Consider the following 24,010-nt stretch of genomic DNA (forward strand, 5'->3'; position numbering starts at 1 on the left):
CTACATGCTCCTATAACCAAAGATTTCCCTCCATGTCAAAGAACTATGTGCTTTGTAATTAAAACGTATGAGTTCTTTTATCTGTTGTGTGTATGAAATAAATTATTAAAAAATGCAAAAAAATTATTAACAATACATGTGATCAGATAGGAATGTATTTTGAAAAAAAAGAAAAGAAACGGTAAACATACGTAACCGTATTTAACTATACATAATGTGACTAAACTAACCGATGGTAACTAATCTAGAATAATGTAGGAAAGATGCAAGAAAGCAATTAATAATAATAAATATCAACATATAGAAATATATTTTGAAAGAACAATATTCCCCAGAAGTAACCTTGTAAATTTAGGATTTAGGATTTAGATTTCTGGGCTTTCGGCATCTGAGCCATTTAACCCGTCACGTTCGAGGGATGACGTCTCTAGGCGAACACACTTTCCGGGGAAAAGGAAGGAAGAAAGGATTGGGGAAGAAAGGAAGTGATCTGAAACCTAAGGTATCACCCTGGCATCTTCCTGGTGTGAATGTGGAAAACCAAGGAAAATCTCATTCAGGGTGACTGGCCTGAAAAACTTTTAAATTTTTCGACCGAGTGCCCCCACCAGGAATCGAACACGGGACCGCCTTCATGTAACCATATAAACGATGTTTGTCTATTCCATTACATTGCGAATAGGCGAAATTGGAACAATGTTGCATCGGAGTCAGTCAATTAGTTCGAAAAAAATCTGTTATTCGTAGCACAATCCCTTCGAGGACATTTCCAAGATCGGGGCAGTAACCCACATGGTCGAAAGTAGTGTTTCCACGAGATGAGACGAGAGAAGACTGTAAGCTGTCTCGCCTCGTCACATATCTCGTCTCGTGAGACGAGACACGAGAAATGTCTCGTCTCGTGGCAACACTAGAGCGGATGAGGCCCACAAAAAGGAGCTGTTATACAAAGTGGTTAAAATTACAGCTTTTAACCACTTTTGTTTGGTTATCAGCACAACACACAACAAGGCTACAATCTTCCAATCAGTGTTTCTTTCAGAAAACATGTTCCTGGGGGGTATATTTAGGATTCCGGGGTACTGCTGGTATTATTCTATTACAGATGTATTATTTTGGTCTCCCCGTGGGGGGTACTCTCAGAGTTCCAGGAGGCAGCACCCCAAAAACATGTCTGGAAGAAACACTGCTTAAAACAACGACTACTTAGTTTCGACCACGGGCGCCCGAAGGGAAATGCTCACGAAAATGTATGCGTAATATAGCAAACTACGTATATTAAAAATCAGGCGTAATATAGCAATCAAGGAGATGAACCCCTTAAAAATTTCTTCGGGCGCCAATGGTTTCCAGTAATGAATTATTACGACAGGAATATTTGTCAATACCGTCGGTACAGTCGAAAGGCAAGCCTTCCCCACTTATTCTGAAATCCTTTTTTTAAAACCTCTGGCGCCACTCCAAAAAATAAGAAGGCCTATGTGACTTTCTGATTTCAAAAATGACTTTGGTTCGAATAACATCATAAAACAATAAAAAGAAACTAAATTTTGTTGTCAAACCAGCATCCTTTCAAACTCAGTACAGGAAAAGGCCTACACGTTTCTGTCTTTGTTCGGAACGAGAAAACTCATGAAACAATGGTTAGTTGCTGATGAAACTGGCATTAAGAGAACTTGTATTTCTATAAAGGATTTTTATACATAGATATAACCACCAGCCCTCGGAATGAAATCTTCTGAAGCACTGATCTCAAAGAATGGTGTAACATTTTACTTGAATCTGGAACAGTATCACTAAATATTTAAACTTGAATCGGTTGGAAAATAGAAATGAAAGCTGTTTGTAAGTATCATTTAAAAAATAAGTTTAGGTCTTCTTGTTCTTTTAGGATAGTCCTCATTTGAAATAATAAACGCTGGTATACCTTCGAAGGCAATAATTTATTTCGAGTTAATACATTTTTAAACAATTTCAAAAACTGTCTTTGCATTTTTGAGACATGAGACGATACGAGGTATTTCAAGAGACGTCTCGTCTCGTCTCGGAAACGAGACGGGAAAAGTAGTCTGTCTCGTCTCGTGTCTCGTATCAAAGGTTTCTGTCTCGTCTCGTAGCAAAACTAGTTGAAATAAAGAAACAAATGAAATCTTTGAGTTTTACGTCCCACGATTATGCCGGTTAGGCTAAAGGAGACGGTGATGATGAGTAATGAATGAAATGGTGGAATGAACAAAGTGGGAGAACCCCGAGAAAACCCACGCACACGGTGTTTGTCCACCACAAAGTTCACTTGTCGGGACTGGGATCGAACCCGGACCCCAAGCACCACAGTTGAACGCTCTACCCCTGAGCCCCAAGAGAGAAACAAATATATAAAGATACATATATGAGTACACACACATACGGATAAAGTAGTCATACATGTATTTTAATCTTCTGACTACTTAACCCCGACTAATTTAAAATTGCAAGAAAGTAATTATTAAGAAGAAATATAAACATATAGAAACGTATTTTGAAAGGGAAAAAAAGCAAATCGTAGCAGCCGTGATATGAATCTGGGTTGCCTACTCAACAAGCAGACACCTTACCGAATTATCTGCGGCAGAACTTGCAATTTGTGGTTTCGAAGCTTTATTTATACTGTTTGTGTTACGTAACGACGCTACGGCATGTCATTACTAGTGCGACCACCTCATTCAAGACCCTTTTTGTAAATTGTTTGAGAAAAAAGAGTGATTTCGTAAATCAACCAAACGGATCTCGTATATAGAGGGTGTAACTAAAAAGTACGACAAAACTTAATAGGTGGATTCCTTATTGGTAGACAAGCAAAAACGTTCAGATGACTATATGTCGGGAAATGCATCGTTCCAGAGTTACGGCCTTCGAGCTGACTAATGGTGTGAAATAGTCACATTCTGGTCGCTCCTTAATGTGTCTCAATTTAAACCTCAATATATCAAACTCTGATTAAGATAGGAAGGTAATTTTAGTAGCAACGTGTTCTGCAAAAATTAAGCTTTCCGCTGATATGCATTTTATGAGTGTATCCCCAAGGAATGCCATTTCCAAACTGCTGATGCAAAAATCAAACAAAAAACAAGTAATTACCCTCCCATGTTCATCGTGGTACTCCCACACATACATAAAATATACAGGGTGAGTCAAAAGTCCTTGGACACCTGCATAAGTTTGAAAATCGACGGGAAAAGTAAAAAGTGATGATAGGAACAGAGGTTTGATGAGGGGCCGCAACTTTGAAGTGTATGTCATTCATGGCCGCCATCTTGAAATCCACCATTTTGGATTCAAGTCATTTTTTTAAAATGGGAAGGGGTGTATGACCCATCAAATAACACTAGCTTGAGCTCAAGAATCTAGTGGTGTAATTTGTTTTTCCTATCTAGTACAGTTGAGAAGTTATTAATGTTCAAAGGTGGGAAATTACCTTGATACTGAATGCTACAACACATGTTCTACATGTTGTCCATTTCGTGCAATGCACAACTGTAGTCGCTGCAACCACTCTGACTGCACACGGAGGAGATGTCTCCTGAAGTTTGGTCACAGGCTTGTTGGATGCGTTCCTCCAGGTATCTCAAATCACGGATTGTCTCAGCATACACTATCTGCATAAGATGTCCCCATAGATAAAAATCAAGGGGCGTTAAGTCAGGGGATCTGGGCAGCCACTCCACAGGACCACAGCGACCAATTCACTTCCGTGGCAGTTGTTCACCCAACCATTGACGAACACCAAGTCTATAGTGTGGAGGGGTTCCATCGTGCTGAAAATAAGATGGGAAAATCCAGTCAGCGTTCAGTGTGGCAGGGAACACAAAGTCCTGCAACAGCATCAGATACTGTGAGTTGAGTTGACTTTGAGTTTTACGTCCCGTTCAGCAGCGAGGCTATATGAGACGTGGACCTACTGATTAACGTGGAATCCGAACCACATGAGCTTCCGCCGGGAATCGAACCCGGGTCTCCCACGCCACAGGCGCATACGCTAACCGCTTAAACACGAAGTAGCTCCATCAGGTACTGTGGTGCAGTTAAGGTGTTGTAAATGAAAAATGGCCCAATAATGCGGGTGTCCCATATGCCACACCAAACCATCACCTTCGGTGGACTATGCTCTCGACTCGGGTCAACCCAGTTCGGATTTGCGTCACACCAGTATCGACAATTATGTCGATTAATCTCCCCGTTCAAAGTGAAATACGCCTCGTCACTGAACAGTATGCTCTTGACAAACGCAGGATCTAGTATGTGTTGTTCAGTAGCCCACATGCAGAACTCCAACCGGCGATCAGGGTCATCCTCGTTCAGTTTATGTTGCATGTGCAGCTTGTAAGGATGCCACTGATTGACGTGCAATATCCGGATAACGGAGGATTGGCTTATTGGACATGCTAGGGACACACGACGGGTACTTCGTGTAGGACTTTTCACAAACGACGCAACAACCGCCGTTGCAGTTTCGTCATTGGTGGCAGTCTTTGGTCGCCCACTATGTGCCCTATCTTGAACAGAGCCCGTCTCTCGGAATTTGGTGATCACGTGAGCCACCGTGCTGTGCGATACCGGTTCTCTGTCTGAGTGCCGTCGGTTGTAGTTAGCTGCTATTGTTCGGTAGCTGTGTCCCACTGATATAATGATGATTTCGATCTTCTGTTCACGTGTCAGACCTATTTTAGATCACCTGGAACAGAGAAAACTGGGTCAGTATCAAGGTAATTTCCCATTTTTGAACATTAATAACTTCTAAACTGTACAAGATAGGAAAAAACAAATTACACCACTAAATTTCTGAGCTCAAGCTAGTGTTATTTGATGTGACGTACACCTGCTTCCCCTTTTAAAAATGACTTGAATCAAAAATGGCGGATTTCGAGATGGCGGCCATGAATGACATACACTCCAAAAGTTGCAGCTCCTCATCAAACCTCTTTTCCCATCATCACTTTTTACTTTTCCCGTCGATTTTAAAACTTATGCAGGTGTCCAAAGACTTTTAACTCACCCTATATATATATATATAGGCGGAAAGCATCGTCCTTTAGAAATACATAGATATCAAAAATATCTTCCTAGGTTAATAGGGTCTGAGTTATTGAGGTTTAAATTGAGTCACATTAAGGAGCGACCAGAATATGATTATTTCCACCATTAGGCGGCTCAATGGCCGTAACTCTGTAATGATATATTTCCCGACATATGGTCATATGAACGATTTTGCTTGTCTACCCATAAGGAATCCACCTCTGAAATTTTGCCGTACCTTTTTGTTACACCCTGTTATTATGTGTGTTGGTGCAACAATAAGTTCCCAAGAATATAGATTAATTCATTTTTGATTTTAATCTACACAACAAATGCTTTTTATGAAAGCAAGGAGCCTGCGAGTTAAACATGGTTAAAGACCGTAAATAAAATTGAAGATCTGAATTGCAGAACATCCGAAGTCCACCGGAGTACTTTTTTTTTAGAAGAAAAACAAGAAGATTATACTTGGAATGCTATTCTGTTTAGCTTAAATTATTTTGATTTTTTTTTTTAAGTTTTGACTTGGACTTACGTATTATGCAAGTGAATAGCCCTAAAACATAGATGCTAACATAAAAAACAGAAAACGAAAAATGCGAAGAAAAAGAGTGGACTTGGGATGTTTTGTAATTCAGGTTTTCAATCCAAACTTCAAATGGAACTGGGGAGCTCCTTCGTGGCTAAGCGGTTAGCGCACGCGCCTTTGGCGCGGGAGACCCGGGTTCGATTCCCGGCGGGAGCTCATGTGGTTCGGATTCCACGTTAATCAGTAGGTCCACGTCTCATATAGCCTCGCTGCTGAACGGGACGTTAAACTCAAAATCAACTCAACTCAAATGGAACTGGGGTAACTCGCTGACAATGTCTGACTTAACACTTTGATAATAGCGGGTGTAATGGCTGATTTGAGAACACAATTGATATGGCCTCTGTAGCTAAGTAGACTCCCACCCTTCCCCCTCAACATTGGATACGGAAATGAAAAACTTATTTAGAATCTGATTTTTGATTCCAGTATATTTCAAGCATCACTTCTCGGAATCTGGGCCTGTGATATGTCGATATATCGCTATCATCGATATCTATATTATTATATATCAACATTCGATATCGCAAATATATGGACATGAATATATAATTCTAAATTTTCGATATCGATATTCGGGGAGTGGGGATGCGAGGTATAAAGGTTCCCTAAGACTTGCGATGGAGGAAGAAATTAAACTTACTTTTTGCAAGATTGTTTTCTAAGCATAATATCTTTATTACCAAACATTGCAATGTAAATACATCCACTTGCAAATTTGCAATATTATATGATGTAATTTCTTAGGTGCCACAACTTTTTTGTTCCCTGAAGAAAGAAACAAAAAATCACGTGCAAAAGCAAGTACTTCGAACTTTGAACTAGAATTTGCCGTAATAAACTTTTTGTTTCTCTCTCTTGGAGATTTCCATCCCTTTTGGCCTTTGGGACCGCTAATTGACAAAAGGTGCACACATGATCGCTATATGCATTTATGCTCTGAGGTAGAGTCAGAGATTTAGAAAAGGAAAGGACTTTTTAATAATAATAATAATAATAATAATAATAATAATAATAATTATTATTATTATTATTATTATTATTATAACAATGGGGTTTACAACTAGGGTCCTGTCTCTTTATCTTGCATGGGAAGGCCGCAAGTCTGCTACGCCACTGGTGTCCCCTATTCTCTGTTTGTCTCTTTTTCGTTTCGTGTAGATATTTCTTTGTGCTGTTAGGCTTTTATATGAAACTTTTATATTATGTAACTTTTTCTTTTTATGAGTTTCTTTTTTGGGTGGGGCGGGGGGAAAGAGAGAAATGCTTTCTTCTGATATCTGTTTTTTTACCATTCATCTCCTTTGAACTGCTTAAGTAAGTCAGTTTGTAACTTTTGATGTCATCCAACTCCGTCACAATAATAAAATTGTCATTCTTAACAATTTGTTTTATTCCCTTATTTGCAGTTTGCCACACTGATATATTTGTGACAAAATTGAGGTTTAGTCCAACGCCTTTCGAATTCGCAACCAACCCAACCGCCGAGCTTTTTGGGTTGCCTGCTATTGCAGGAAAAAGAGAATTGCAGGTGGTAATGCACTTTTGGAGTCGTGTATACAATAGTAGTATGGGCTGCACTTTAGGACACTTTTTGGCCCCTGGGTCCCTGCCTCAGGACCCATGGTCCCTGGCCGGGGTCAATGACCTAGGGGTACATAGAACCACCCCATCTAAATTTTGGGAGGGGTACCATGGCCCACCCCCTAAATTTTGGCAGGGGTACATAGGACCACCCCCCTTAAATTTTGGAAATTTCCAAATCTAAAAATTTGGTATGGTAGCCTAGGACCATAGTATGTACCTCTATCAGTATTGGGGGTCTATGTCGTTCCCTTTCATGGGTAAAAAATTGCCAAAAATTCAAATTTCGGAGGTTTTTGACGTAATTTATCCCCTTGGATGAGGTGTTATTACCCTATATAGTTATATGGGCGTATACAGGGGTCCATTACCTTTCATAAGACATGGGTATGTTAATGCACCCCTTGAAAAATTTGGGAGAGGTACCTTAGCCCACCCCTTAACTTTTGGAAATTGCCCAATTTCAACATTGGGTATTATAGTATAGGACCCTAATAGGTATTGTGATAAATTTGGATGGTCCACCTCATTCCCTTTTAGGGGTACATAGGACCACCCCCCTTAAGTTATGGAAATTGCCAAATCTAAAAATTTGGTGTGGTAGCCTAGGACCATAGTATGTATCTCTATCAGTATTGGGTGTCTTTGTCGTTCCCTTTCATGGGTAAAAAATTGCCAAAAATTTAAATTTCGGGGTTTTTTGACCTAATTTATCCCCTTTGATGAGGTATTATTACCCTATATAGTTACATGGGCGTATACAGGGGTCCATTACCTTTCATAACATATGGGTATATTAATGCACCCCTTGAAAAATTTGGGAGGGGTACCTTGGCCCACCCCTTAAATTTTGGAAATTGACCAATTTAAACATTGGGTATTATAGTACAGGACCCTAATATCTATCATGATAAATTTGGGCGGTACACCTCGTTTCCTTCCAGGGGTACAAAATTGCCAAAATATAAACGTAAGCAATACGTTATACCACGTGTTTGGTTTTTGGTCGATTTTATCCCCTTTGATGAGGTGTTATTACCATATATGGTTATATGGTCATGTATAGGGGTCCATTACCTTTCATAAGATATCGGTATATTTGTACACTCCTTTAAAAATTTGGGAGGGGTACTTTGGCCCACCCCTTAAATTTTGGAAATTGCCCAATTTAAACATTTGGTATTATAGTACCGGACCTTAACATGTATTATGATAAATTTGGGTGGTCCACCTCGTTCCCTTTTAGGGGTACAAAATTGTCAAAATATAAACGTAAGCAATACGTTGTACCACGTGTTTGGTCTTTTGGCCCAATTTATCCTCTTCGGTGAGGTTCTATTACCTTATATGGTTATATGGTTATGTATAGGGGTCTATTCCCTATCATAAGACATAGGTACATTTGTGCACTCCTTTAAAAATTTGGGAGGGGTACTTTGGCCCACCCCTTAAAATTTAGAAATTGCTCATTTTATATATTTGGTATTATAGTACTGGACCCTAACATGTATTATTATGATAAATTTGAGTGGTTCACCTCGTTCCCTTTTAGGGGTACGAAATTGCCAAATTTTAGTACAATCACGTGTTTGGTTTTGACCTAAGTTATCCCCTTGGATGAGGTCCTATTACCTTATATGGTTATGTATAGGGGTCCATTACCTTTCATAAGACATAGGTACATTTGTGCACTCCTTTAAAAATTTGTGAGGGGTACCTTGGCCCACCCCTTAAATTTTAGAAATTGCTCATTTTATATATTTGGTATTATAGTACTGGACCCTAACATGTATTATGATAAATTTGGGTAGTTCACCTTGTTCCCTTTCATGAGTAAAAAAAATTGCCAAATTTTACTACAACCATGTGTTTGGTATGTTGGTTCAATTTATCCCCTTGGATGAGGTCCTATTACCTTATATGATTATATGGTTATGTATATTGGTCCATTCCCTATTATAAGACATGGGTATATTGATGCACCCTTTAAAAATTTGGGAGGGGTATCTTGACTCATCCACTCAGTTTTAGAAATTGTTTAATATAAGCATTTGGTATCTTCGTACAGGTCTTCAATATGTACCACTATATATTTGGATGGTCCACATCGTTCCCTTTCATGGGTAAAGAACTACCAAAAATCAAATTTCGGAGGTTATTGACCCCTATTTAATACGTTATATGGTTTATTACCTCTATATGTTTATGTTCTGTTTTAAATTTGGGAATTATCAAATAACAAAATTCGGTAAACGTTTTCTAGGACCCATTGGTATTCCTCTTATGGCCAAATATTCAAAATTTAAAGGTTATTGACCGTCTTTATTATTGAATAAGTACAGGATTTATTACTTTTTCATAAGACACAGGTGTATTTGTGTACCAATCTTAAATTTTGGGAGGGGTACATTTCTTCTTGTCATATCAATAATTGGTAATTGTTCTTTGGGTAAATCATTGTGAAATATGATTATAATCACGTGATCAGTTATTGACCTATGATGGGATTAGGAGTCCAGGACATTGGTACATTTAAACTTTGTAGGATAATTTGAGAATGCGTCATTGGTATTGATTATTACAGCCAAATATAAACGTAAGCAATACGATGTACCACGTGATTGACCTTGATGAGGTAATGTACAGGGATACATAGCTAACCTTATTGAATCTTATGACTCATAGTCTTAAGGGAATATATGCTACAACACTGGCAAAGTTATTGTTGATGCAATTTGATTGGTTGGTCACTATCTTTCGTGCAATCTGATTGGCTGATCACTATCTTTCGTGCAATCTGATTGGTTGCTGATTTTCAAATCTTTGCTGCATTCAGTTTTAAGTTTTGTTTAACATTTAAAAATCTTGGTGTCGTTCAACATTTTGCACTCACTGATAAATATGATCAAAACCGTTTATTTGTTAATCGAATAGTTAAAAACCGGATAAAGTTTGACGGTTAACCGTGAAACGTAAAATTTTTTGTTTCAGAATTTTGTTTGAAATTTATGTTTCAAAATTTTTTGTTTGAAAATTTTTTTGGTTTGAAATTTTTTTGTTGCAAAATTTTGTTTGAAAATTTTTTGTTTAAAATTTTTTGTTCGAAATTTTTGTTTTGAAATTTTTCGTTTCCAAATTTTTTTGTTTAATTTTTTTTGTTTCGAAAGTTTTGTTTGAAATTTTTTGTTTCAAAGTTTGGTTTGACATTTTTAAAAGTTTGTGCACTCGTTAGTAAAGAACCGGAACTGTTAGAAGTAAAACCTTTGGCAACATTGTGGTTCAATAGTACACGTCAGAACATAGGGTTGTACTTGAAATGAAAAAAACACAATTCATTGAAATGGATCATTTTATTACACTCCACATACATCCATACCAGATAGTTGTTCTGGATATTGTCGATACAATGTATTTTGAACTTCTTGCATTAGTTTGTCTTTAGCATATAATTTTAATTCCAATTGAAGTCTTTTAAGGTCTATTGCAATATCAATTGGTGGAAACTCAATGTCCATTTGATCACAAATAAACTGTTTATTAATACAGGTATGCACCCACGAACGATGTTGACAACCATCACAATATCTAGATACATGTTGTACAATATGCATAACACATTTTTCAAAATAGTACTTTTTCAGGAATATACTAGTTTTGTTGCACACTTTCACTGCATGTTTAACACACTGGAATACGTTGATAAATTTGTTCCATTCTGTTTCCGTTAGATACACCATGTTGCGAGGGACATGAAATGTACTCTTTTTACGTAACAGCACCATCTTCTCTTCGAGGACTGTACGCATCACCACTTCATGGTTTGAGCCTAATGATTTGACTATGGTCACATTTAGCTCATCATGAAAATAATCGTTCATTTGGTCGATTCGGGAACATAATATTTGCCATTCTTCACAGGTCAGTTGTACACCAAATTGTTCTGCTTTGCCCAATCGAATCACTGGTTCAAATGTTCTAGCACTGATACCAATCATCACATGTTTTGTTTGAAATATATTTATTGGATAATAGCTTGCGAAGATGAACTCTTTATCGTTAGAAGTACACATCTTTCCTCCTGAAAAGCACTTGCTCAAATGATTTCGTGGGATGACAGTGTATTGGTTGATTTATAGAACTACGGCTGACGTCATAGGAAAGGAATGTGCTGACGTTTGAATTCATGGTTTCATCACAGTTACTGACGTCATGCTGACCAACCAAATTCATACAACTGTGTCTGACGTCAAAGGAATGTGCTGACGTTTGAATTCATGATTTTATCACAATTGCTGACGAATCTGGCTGTGTACTAAATTCAAATTGATGACTTCGACCCAAGAATCCTTTGTAACATAAAGATACAGATCCAGTATTTAAGAAACGCAGCAGTTCTTCTTGTTTTGATGCTTCCATGGGTAAATATCTTGCTGGTAAAATTATATTCTTATCATTTTCAAGCTTCACTACGATTCTTAATCCAAACTTTGTAGGTATCATTTGGCTAGCTAAGATTCTATGAGGTACATTCTGTTGTAAATCAGTAATCTTGGTAAATGATTTCATCACATCACGTGTGTTTAGAAACTGCAGACAAGTAGCCATGATGACGTTATCATGAATACTAACTCGAACGATACTTATATATGATGCAAAACTGATGACGTTGCATTATCGTGTTCTGACGTGTACTATTGCACCATATTCTGACGTGTACTATTGCACCACAATGTTGCCAGAGGTTTTAGTTCTAACAGTTCCGGTTCTTTACTAACGAGTGCACAAACTTTTAAAAATGTCAAACCAAACTTTGAAACAAAAAATTTCAAACAAAACTTTCGAAACAAAAAAAAATTAAACAAAAAATTTGGAAACGAAAAATTTCAAAACAAAAATTTCGAACAAAAAATTTTAAACAAAAAATTTTCAAACAAAATTTTGCAACAAAAAAATTTCAAACAAAAAAAATTTCAAACAAAAAATTTTGAAACATAAATTTCAAACAAAATTCTGAAACTAAAATTTTACGTTTCACGGTTAACCGTCAAACTTTATCCGGTTTTTAACTATTCGATTAACAAATAAACGGTTTTGATCATATTTATCAGTGAGTGCAAAATGTTGAACGACACCAAGATTTTTAAATGTTAAACAAAACTTAAAACTGAATGCAGCAAAGATTTGAAAATCAGCAACCAATCAGATTGCACGAAAGATAGTGATCAGCCAATCAGATTGCACGAAAGATAGTGATCAACCAATCAAATTGCATCAACAATAACTTTGCCAGTGTTGTAGGATATATTCCCTTAAGACTATGAGTCATAAGATTCAATAAGGTTAGCTATGTATCCCTGTACATTACCTCATCAAGGTCAATCACGTGGTACATCGTATTGCTTACGTTTATATTTGGCTGTAATAATCAATACCAATGACGCATTCTCAAATTATCCTACAAAGTTTAAATGTACCAATGTCCTGGACTCCTAATCCCATCATAGGTCAATAACTGATCACGTGATCATACTCATATTTCACAATGATTTACCCAAAGAACAATTACTAATTATTGATATGACAATAAGAAATGTACCCCTCCCAAAATTTAAGATTGGTACACAAATACACCTGTGTCTTATGAAAAAGTAATAAATCCTGTACTTATTCAATAATAAAGACGGTCAATAACCTTTAAATTTTGAATATTTGGCCATAAGAGGAATACCAATGGGTCCTAGAAAACGTTTACCGAATTTTGTTATTTGATAATTCCCAAATTTAAAACAGAACATAAACATATAGAGGTAATAAACCATATAACGTATTAAATAGGGGTCAATAACCTCCGAAATTTGATTTTTGGTAGTTCTTTACCCATGAAAGGGAACGATGTGGACCATGCAAATATATAGTGGTACATATTGAAGACCTGTACGAAGATACCATATGCTTATATTAAACAATTTCTAAAACTGAGTGGATGAGTCAAGATACCCCTCCCAAATTTTTAAAGGGTGCATCAATATACCCATGTCTTATAATAGGGAATGGACCAATATACATAACCATATAATCATATAAGGTAATAGGACCTCATCCAAGGGAATAAATTGAACCAACATACCAAACACGTGATTGTAGTAAAATTTGGCAATTTTTTTTTTTTTCATGAAAGGGAACAAGGTGAACTACCCAAATTTATCATAATACATGTTAGGGTCCAGTACTATAATACCAAATATATAAAATGAGCAATTTCTAAAATTTAAGGGGTGGGCCAAGGTACCCCTCACAAATTTTTAAAGGAGTGCACAAATGTACCTATGTCTTATGAAAGGTAATGGACCCCTATACATAACCATATAAGGTAATAGGACCTCATCCAAGGGGATAACTTAGGTCAAAACCAAACACGTGATTGTACTAAAATTTGGCAATTTCGTACCCCTAAAAGGGAACGAGGTGAACCACTCAAATTTATCATAATAATACATGTTAGGGTCCAGTACTATAATACCAAATATATAAAATGAGCAATTTCTAAAATTTAAGGGGTGGGCCAAAGTACCCCTCCCAAATTTTTAAAGGAGTGCACAAATGTACCTATGTCTTATGATAGGGAATAGACCCCTATACATAACCATATAACCATATAAGGTAATAGAACCTCATCGAAGAGGATAAATTGGGCCAAAAGACCAAACACGTGGTACAACGTATTGCTTACGTTTATATTTTGACAATTTTGTACCCCTAAAAGGGAACGAGGTGGACCACCCAAATTTATCATAATACATGTTAAGGTCCGGTACTATAATACCAAATGTTTAAATTGGGCAATTTCCAAAATTTAAGGGGTGGGCCAAAGTACCCCTCCCAAATTTTTAAAGGAGTGTACAAATATACCGATATCTTATGAAAGGTAATGGACCCCTATACATGACCATATAACCATATATGGTAATAACACCTCATCAAAGGGGATAAAATTGACCAAAAACCAAACACGTGGTACTACGTCTTGCTTACGTTTATATTTTGGCAATTTTGTACCCCTGGAAGGAAACGAGGTGTACCGCCCAAATTTATCATGATAGATATTAGGGTCCTGTACTATAATACCCAATGTTTAAATTGGTCAATTTCCAAAATTTAAGGGGTGGGCCAAGGTACCCCTCCCAAATTTTTCAAGGGGTGCATTAATATACCCATATGTTATGAAAGGTAATGGACCCCTGTATACGCCCATATAACTATATAGGGTAATAATACCTCATCAAAGGGGATAAATTAGGTCAAAAAACCCCGAAATTTAAATTTTTGGCAATTTTTTACCCATGAAAGGGAACGACATAGACACCCAATACTGATAGAGGTACATACTTTGGTCCTAGGCTACCACACCAAATTTTTAGATTTGGGAATTTCCAAAATTTAAGGGGGGTAGTCCTATGTACCCCTAAAAGGGAATGAGGTGGACCATCCAAATTTATCACAATACCTATTAGGGTCCTATACTATAATACCCAATGTTGAAATTGGGCAATTTCCAAAATATAAGGGGTGGGCTAAGGTACCCCTCCCAAATTTTTCAAGGGGTGCATTAATATACCCATGTCTTATGAAAGGTAATGGACCCCTGTATACGCCCATATAACTATATAGGGTAATAACACCTCATCCAAGGGGATAAATTACGTCAAAAACCTCCGAAATTTGAATTTTTGGCAATTTTTTACCCATGAAAGGGAACGACATAGACCCCCAATACTGATAGAGGTACATACTATGGTCCTAGGCTACCATACCAAATTTTTAGATTTGGGAATTTCCAAAATTTAAGGGGGGTGGTCCTATGTACCCCTGCCAAAATTTAGGGGGTGGGCCATGGTACCCCTGCCAAAATTTAGATGGGGTGGTCCTATGTACCCCTAGGTCATTGACCCCGGCCAGGGACCATAGGTCCTGAGGCAGAGACCCAGGGGCCAAAAAGTGTCCTAAAGTGCAGCCCATACTACTACAATACTGAGGTCAGTTTATTCGCAAGTTAATATGGAGGATGTATGTATTTTTCCTTTTTCTTTGCTTGTTACTTAAAATGTTCTGCAAATAACTTCAATAACTTTTGAAACTGTTAGTCTTTACTTGAGCATATGCGTGAAGTGGTTTATTACGAACACGACCAAAAGAACTGTGATAGATTAATTATAGATAATCCGCTTAGAAACACTGCTGCTTGCATTTTAGTTCCAAAACCGGCCGCCTGCACTCGTTCGCTGGTCAGGTAATACCGGAAAAATAGTACATTATATAAAATGAGTTAATATAAAGGACTCCGTTAAAAGAGAAATGCAATTGTCAATTTACGAAGCTATCGTGAAATTTAGAATGTTTCGTGTTCATTTGGAGCTAAATGTTTTTTCAGCAGAGAGATTGTATGAGACTTATCTCATCCCGAAGGCGAGAACACTCACCACTTTTTTGCAAGGGATCAATACAAATATAAGTTCCCGCAACATTAGCTGTTTCGTCAGATATGTGTTAATCTTTTCTGGAATAGGAATCCTCAATAAAACTATTGTGACAAACAACACCAATATCGAGTTGTGGAAAACGACACACCGTTGTTTCAGAGTGGCTTTCGAAAGAAGACTTTATATAAATTTCCTACCTTGTAAATTCAAGTTCAAGAGGTTTCCTTACTCTATGATGTGTGTTAAAAAAAAAAAAAAAAAAAAGATGCCATGGAATTTGTTATTAAAACAACAAATACAAATGCCACTCTCTAACACCACTCATGAAAATCTATGGTAAAAACATTTCTATCTCCAAAACCAGCCTGAAAGGTGTCACACTCTTCAAGTGGATAAATATCACACATTACAAATAATAGTAAGAGACGTTCTATTGGTCCCCAACCGGCTTCATTTGTACTCAAGCAGAAAATTTACCCTAACCGCCCTCGTAAATAACACTCTAAATAAGCCGTAAATGGCACGTGTTTTGTGTCGAAGTGATACGTTGTTGCCATCGCTAAACTTATATTATCAATAGATATATTATGTAATACTAATAATATCATAATAATACAATCATTAAAGGAAATCAATATAACAGTATGGACAGGGGCGGTCAAGGACGGATTTCTGGGGGGGGGGCAAAGAAAGATTGTATTTTTTTCTCATCGGGCTTTTGCGGCACTGATGCCTTACGTGGAGGGGGGAAGGAAAGGAGCAAACCACTTAACATGTTTGGTTCGTACAAGCGTTATAGTTGTGGAAGTTACATAATTTTAACAATATGATATATTTAAGAGTAAAATAAGCACATATCATGAAACTAATGATTGATTTCTTTTTTTCTTTTCATTAAAACCTATCCAAATTTAATTCAAATTAAATGAAATATTTCAGTTTAACATCCCAGAACTATGCCCTTCAAGCTAAGGGAAACGAAACGAGGATGCAACGAAAACAAAAGTAACGAAAAATCTAGATAAATCTGGAGACTACTGAAAAATCAGTAAGCAAGACGGTGAAAATTGCGACATCACTTTTTTTTTCAGCAGGTCAACTGGAAGGGCACCCTCAGCTGGAAGGACCCCTCCAATATAACTGCCCCTTCTCATTCAGTCACTGAGTGACGGGGCTTAGTTGCGTCACTGCTTGTGAAAAGACAGGCAACCGACTAGCGATGAGGAGGGCTAGAAAATAAGTAACAGTAGTTTAAATTTGTATTAGTTAAAGTTTAACTAACCACTAATTATGTTTCTATATTGGAGTGGCAAAACATGATGTGTACTTTATATTTAAGCAGGCAAACAAATCTCAAACTTATCAATTAAATTTAAAATACTTTAAGTTCAGTGGTGAAAACGAATATATATATATATATATATATATATATATATATATATATATATATCGCTAAGCAGGCATATAGAGGCTAATACGTCATTCTATTAACTTATAGATCATCCGTTACAACGAATGTTATGACGACTTTTGAGATTGACACGTCTTACAATGTATGCTTTTTCCAGAATTGCAGAATTTTTGTTACCTTTGCATCCCTCTCGAGCCTCTACAGTTTGCTTCTGACAAAAGGAAAGTTTTCTGCATCAATAAGTAACTATTCCAAGAAACAAACTGTGTGATTCAAACGACTGCAAAAATGTTTTTGATATGTTTCAAGTCAGATATGAATGCCTGTTTTTGTTTCGTCACATAAAATACGTTATTATCTTTTCTATCTATATGACCACTCGAAAAAAAATACTAGAGAGAAGAAAAATGAAAATGTTCTTCAGGGAGGGAATTACATTTTTGTCACACGGAATATCCCATTCACCATCCCCATTAATTCGTACACTGTACCAGCTAATGTTTTATGACCTAATTACGTAACTCTGTGCCAACTAGGTTGCTGCTCTATTTGGAGTTCGCAGGGAAGTGCTATTTGAACCATTTCACAAACAAATAACTTTCAAGCAAACATCCTTCAGGAATTCGTTCTGGTGATGGGCATTTTTGCTAACCCTCACTCACCCTCACCCTCAATCAATTCCCTAATCCTTACCCTCATTCACCCTCACCCTCAATCGACTTCCTCACCCTCACCCTCAGTTGACTCCTTCTCCCTCACCCTCATCCACCCTCACCCTCAGTTGACTACCTCATCCTCACCCTCAGCCACCCTCACCCTCAATTAATTCCCTCATATTCGCCCTAGGCCACCCTCACCCTCAGTCGACTCCTTCACCCTCACCCTCAGGCACCTTCACCCTCAATCGACACTTTCACCCTCATCCTGAGCCACCCTCACCCTCAATCGACTCCCTCACCCTCACTCTCAACCACCCTCACCCTCAGTGGATTCCCTCATACTCTCCCTCAGCCACCCTCACCCTCAATCGACACCTTCACCCTCACCCTCAGTTGACCCCCTCAACCTCACCCTCAGCCACCCTCACCCCAATAGTCTCTCTCACCCTCACCCTCAGACACCCTCACCCTCATCTACCGAAATGAGGGTGAGGGCGTCCCTCTTGAAGGCAAAAATGAGTGAGGGTGCCCATCTCTGATGTAATCTATATTTAAATGAAGTTTCTTTTAGTTCAACACTTATATTTGCTCGTTTAGGCTTCGGTTCTTGAAATACGTCTTTTCTAAATGGGAACAGTTTTAAAGCTCTCTTCCTACTTAATCTCTTAGGTTTGGGTTTTTCAAAAATGTCTTCTTGAAAAGGAAATGTTTGGTGAAAGTTTAATCTGTTTTATTCATCTTCATGTTCAATAAGTTTGTCAATGTTATTCAATGTTATGTCAATCAAGTTCTGCTTTTCTTAATCGGGAATATCCTTTTATTCCCTTTCCTTTACATAAGTTTTTTTTAATTCAATTACAGTATGTTTAATTAAATTCATTATTATTCTATCACTTTTTATTATATAAAAATAATTTTAATCATTTTCGTTATCTAATACAACAGATAATATTCATTCTGACGTGGGAAATCTCGATGTCTATTAGCATATTGTATTAGAACATAGCTTTCATGGTAATAACCAATCAAAGCTACTATTGATCTAATGGAAACTAATTCATTTTTTAACAATCTACCTCCTCACTATCATTTGTGTATTCAAGTTCTTTGTCTCTATCCCAATTTGATTCTGGTGTAAATCTTTCTAGTGCTGCATTCTCTTTTCCTTTTAATAACATTTCTTGCTCTTTTAATAATATTTGTTTTTCTAATAGTGCTGTTATGAGTTTAAGATCTTGATGAACAAGGTTAAGCTTATTTTGTATCAAATCACAATGTGCTTCCATATTTATTATATAGAAATTTAGCAAAAATGATTATTATTTTTTTAATTAATATACAAAACGAGACTATGGAGAGGAAAACTATTCCCCAACTTAAACAATAGTGTAGAGAGAAAGGAATACATTGTTATTCAAAGCTTACAAAGCAGAACTAATAACCTTAATCAACGAGCACAGAAATAAGTCTCTAACAACTACCAACTACCACAAATTCACAACAACCATTGAACAAGCTAAAACAACTGCTACAAATTCACAACAACTAACTGAACTTATAAAAGACATGGTTCAAAAATTAAATCCTGAACATATTGTAAATTACTTTCAAAATCCGCTTTGTAGAAATATAGTTATAGATGTACTTAACAGTCGGAATTTCGAAGAATGGAAGCAAATTTCAGAAATAAAGAACTTATCCAATGACTTTCTACATACTTTCAAAAACAAGGTACATTGTTGTTCAGTTACATTAAACCATAAACTATCACTTCCCTTTATTGAAAATCATGAAGAACACATCGATTGGGTTAGATTATCAAAAAGAAAAGATTTGCTTAAACACGAAAACATTATTAATAAGTATGGTAATAAACTTTCCTGGGACAAATTGTGTGAATCAAAGTACAGATCAACGTCTTATCCTTATTTAAAACCAGAATTCGTATTAAAACGTAAAGAACATACAAGACAGCATATTCATTGGGATTACTACACGTACGAATATGCTCAACAAATAAGTGAAGATTTTCTTAATGAGTTTATAGAAGAGATTGATTGGCTTGCGTTCAGTGAAAAAAATAACGAGAAAATATACACAGAAACAAGCTATTAAGTTTTGTACACAATTCAGAGAATACTTACATTGGGATCTCTCATCATTCAAATTTGCTCAAACTTGCGTTCCTAAGAACCTTTAAAGATAAACTCCGTTGGAATATTGTTTCTAAAAGGTGTTACATTGAAAGAAAAGAACTAACAACCTTCTTGAGCGAATTTAATTCTCTTATCGATTGGCAAGCTATTACACCACAACTAGATGAAACACATGTCAGAAAATACAAAAATAAAGTTTATTGGCTAAAAGTTAGTTTAGATGATAAAAGCGAAAAATTCATTCTCGAGTTTGAAAGAAAAGGCTTAGATTTAAGCAAGATAGTATATACTTGTTGGAATAGGAGGTTATCTGAAAACTTTCTAATGACGATCAAAGCCAAAATCAATATAGTTCAATTCTTACGAGTAAATAAGCATGTTAGCAATCCCCTTAGAAACAAACTAATATTACTATCATCAGGTTTACACTTATTAAACAACTCAGAGGAATGTCCAATATGCCAAGAAACAAAAACTCAATTGTGTAAATCAATATGCGAACATGTGTTCTGTGTTGAGTGTATGCTTACCTGGTTAGGAAATAATAACACTTGTCCTTTGTGTAGAGTGGTTATACATAACAACGACAACAACAACAACAATGACAACGATATTGAATATTCTGCAGAAGAACTTGATTTTGATAATCCGGTTTATTCTAGATATTCTGAAATTCCTGATATTGATAGCACGTTTGTTTATGAAGAAGAAGACTGGAATTAGGTTAGTGTAGATTAATGTTAAGCTTTTATGAATAATAATCATAAAAGTTATATTTAAAGCTTTTACATAGGATTCGATATTAACCGATCATATAAACTATCAATTTCTTTAACCAAATCTTATTCTGATAGGAATGTCCAAAACTCATTACCCTTACCTTTACGAATATCTAGTTCTTGCTGCATTAGGTTAAATAACTTAATACTGTTAGGATCTCTAAACTTTTCGTATATTATCTCATGATTCGGATATTTTTCTTCTGCCTCATTAAGATGCTTATATAGGCTTCTCTTTTGGCATCTGATAGCATAATAAGGGAAAGGATCATTAAGTTTGTTCTTCTTGTATATGATTAGGCAATTACCTTTTGAATTATCGTCTGTATATGGTGCTGCAATTTAGTTTAAGCCCTCGTTTTGAATTTTCAATTTCTCCATTGTTTGTTCTACTTTTTCTACTCTCGTTTGCAACTCTTCTTGATCTTCTTGAATCTGTTTAAAGCTAGAAACGAAATAGTCTTCGATAATATCATAGCATTTGTCATAGAAGTCTGGTGATATCCATAAAGCAATAGCAAGAAATATTTTTCTATATACATATGTTCCTGAGATAATTGACATTGTTTCTTTGTCTCCTCCTTTTACTAGATATGTGGAGCAACAGCCGGAATTCCGGCGGTTGGTTTTCTCTTTATAATACCTTATTAGTTCTTTTGATTGTTTATTCTCTAACCAATGTTTAAATTCTTTACCACCATTTTGACACAACTTAGTAGCATTGAAATATCCTGTACTCTTCTATCTGCAAGTTTTTTTTCGTAAGTTGCTTTAATAAAGTTCCTAGAATTACAGAGATAAAGTTTTTCGTTACTGTGTAAGATGAGTTTTCAAAGTAGTCCGAATGCGGTCCACTTAGTTTGTTATTATAATATACTAGCCTTTTATGGAATAATAACCATAAAAGATAACATTTATATTTACACTACAACATTACTTTTATCTATCCAACTATTATGTGAATCATCAAATCCTTGCCATTTAACGTATACTTTGTTACCTTTCTTTCTGAACACCTTCTCCACCAAGTATTCATATTTGTGTTTCGTCTTTTATAGTTCTGGTTCGTAAAATCTACCTTGTACATCCTCTTCTTCTAAATCTTTAATTCTATACGTAGATGGATTAGATGGAATAACTTCACTAATAACGAATACTTCTGTCGACCAATTAGGTGTATATCCTTTCTCAAATAATCCTTTCGATTTACTTATACGAACATGATCGCCTAATTTGTATTTGGTTTTAACACGCTTATATTCTTTCTTATACACTTTCTCCAATATTGTTCGCTCATTCTTTTTGTTAACTTCTATAGGCTTTAAACTAATTGTTCTATGCATATGATTATTATACTCGCTAATTAGTGTTGGTAATATCTATCCATTTATAATTTCCTTGTGTTGTAAACTTCTTCCACATGTTTGTTTAAGAGTTCTATTAAATCTCTCAACAACAGAAGCTTTCTTACCACAATAGATTGAGTAATGATTAATCTTATTTACCTCCATCAACTTCTTAACTTCCTTATTGTAAAACTCTTTGCCTTGATCTGTTTGTAAGTTATTAGGTTTTCTCGTTCTTAATATGGATTCAAATGCTTCTGTAACATTCTTACCGCTCTTATCTTTAACAGGAACAGCAACCGCATATTTCGAAAACACATCTATAATCGTTAGCAGATACTTATAGCCTTTATTTAATTTGGAAACACCTTTTAATACTCCGCTATCCGTTTCTACAAGATCTGCTTGCCATAAATCATCTATACCTTTAACAATAATACTTAACCTAGGGCAATTCTTTCTGAAAGGTCTGTGAATTTCTTCGATAATGTCTTCTCTAATACCTTTACCTTCTTCTAGTCAATCTTTCTTTTTAACGAATTGAGTTTTAGTAACACCACATATAGAACCAATACCACTCTTTAGATATCTTCCATTCTTTGTTCGCTCTATCCTAATGGTGTCTTTCTTTGTATCTGTTGATTTCTTACACTTAACACAATACATCCTATTTATTGTATAGAAAATCATTTAAGTTCTGTTTCTATGTACATAATAACAGTTAATAATTGTCCTTCTTCGAAAGCTGAATTTTTATCTGTTTGAAACGTAATTATAAAACCATTTTTAACGTCTAAAGGAAAAGTTTCAACTAAAGTATCGTTCAAAAATATATGTAGATAGTATTTATCCAAACTTAATTCCATATGCATTGTTTTCCCATTATAGAGAAACTTATAACCATTCGATAGATTAAATATTCTAAAGATTGGGTCTTTAACATTCTTATTTCTCAATCAACATAATAGATTTATAGTTTCCTTCTTCATAATGAACATATTTGCTTATTTGTTTGATTTTTGGAAATCTTCTTTTGTAACAAATTTTTTCTATATCATTCTTTCTAACAACATTCTCTAACTGTGATGACATTTCTGCTTTGTATTTATTGAATTCTGATATAGGAACCTTTGCACTAAACAAAAAACTACATTATTATTAGTCTTTTGGATTTCTTCCATATTTTCTTTCCTCAAGGCATTAACATCATCTATCTTTATGTATGTGTTATGTAATGATTTTAATACATCCCCAAATTTGTTTCTATCGTATTCTAATTGACTATTTATTGGCTCAAACTGATGAAAAGTTACTACATCTTGTTGGTCAATAGCATCAGCTACGTTAACAATTCTTTTGTTTTTAAAATCAGCCCATGTTGTATTATTTGTTGTGAAAACTTTACTAATGATGTTGTTTTCCCTACTTTTAATATTACCAAAGATATCCATATATATTATATACAAAATTTATATTTATTTAACAGCGAGAAGAACAGTTGTGCGAGCTCCACTAAAGTCAATCAAATCACCATTCTCATCTCGAATTGAAACTTTGAAATTATTAAATTTGTTGTGATGTATTGGGAAAAATATCTTTTCTCTAGGCTCATATATAATTGGTTCTCTAAATTCTGCATTTGTTCTAAATGTTGCGATTAAATCTGTTTCGTTATGTGTTGTATCATTATGTTTTAAAATCATATCTTCTGATAAATCACAGTGAATATTTATAGTATCAAATGGGTGGAACCTAAGCGGCTTATCTCCAACATGATTTGAGTTTCTAATTACCTTCTTCTGACTAAAAGCTATTACAGTATTAATGGTATCTAATGTTATATCAGATTGCTGGCTAAATATTTTAACCCTATTTTTTTCTCTGTCCTCAGTAAATTTAATATTTTTAAAAGTATGGACGGTGTATGGAAGATTTGATTTAATATGTTCTTCTAATT

This window comes from Thermobia domestica, chromosome 10 (genome assembly GCF_964235325.1).
Source record: "Thermobia domestica chromosome 10, izTheDome1.hap1.1, whole genome shotgun sequence".
NCBI lineage: Eukaryota > Metazoa > Arthropoda > Insecta > Zygentoma > Lepismatidae > Thermobia > Thermobia domestica.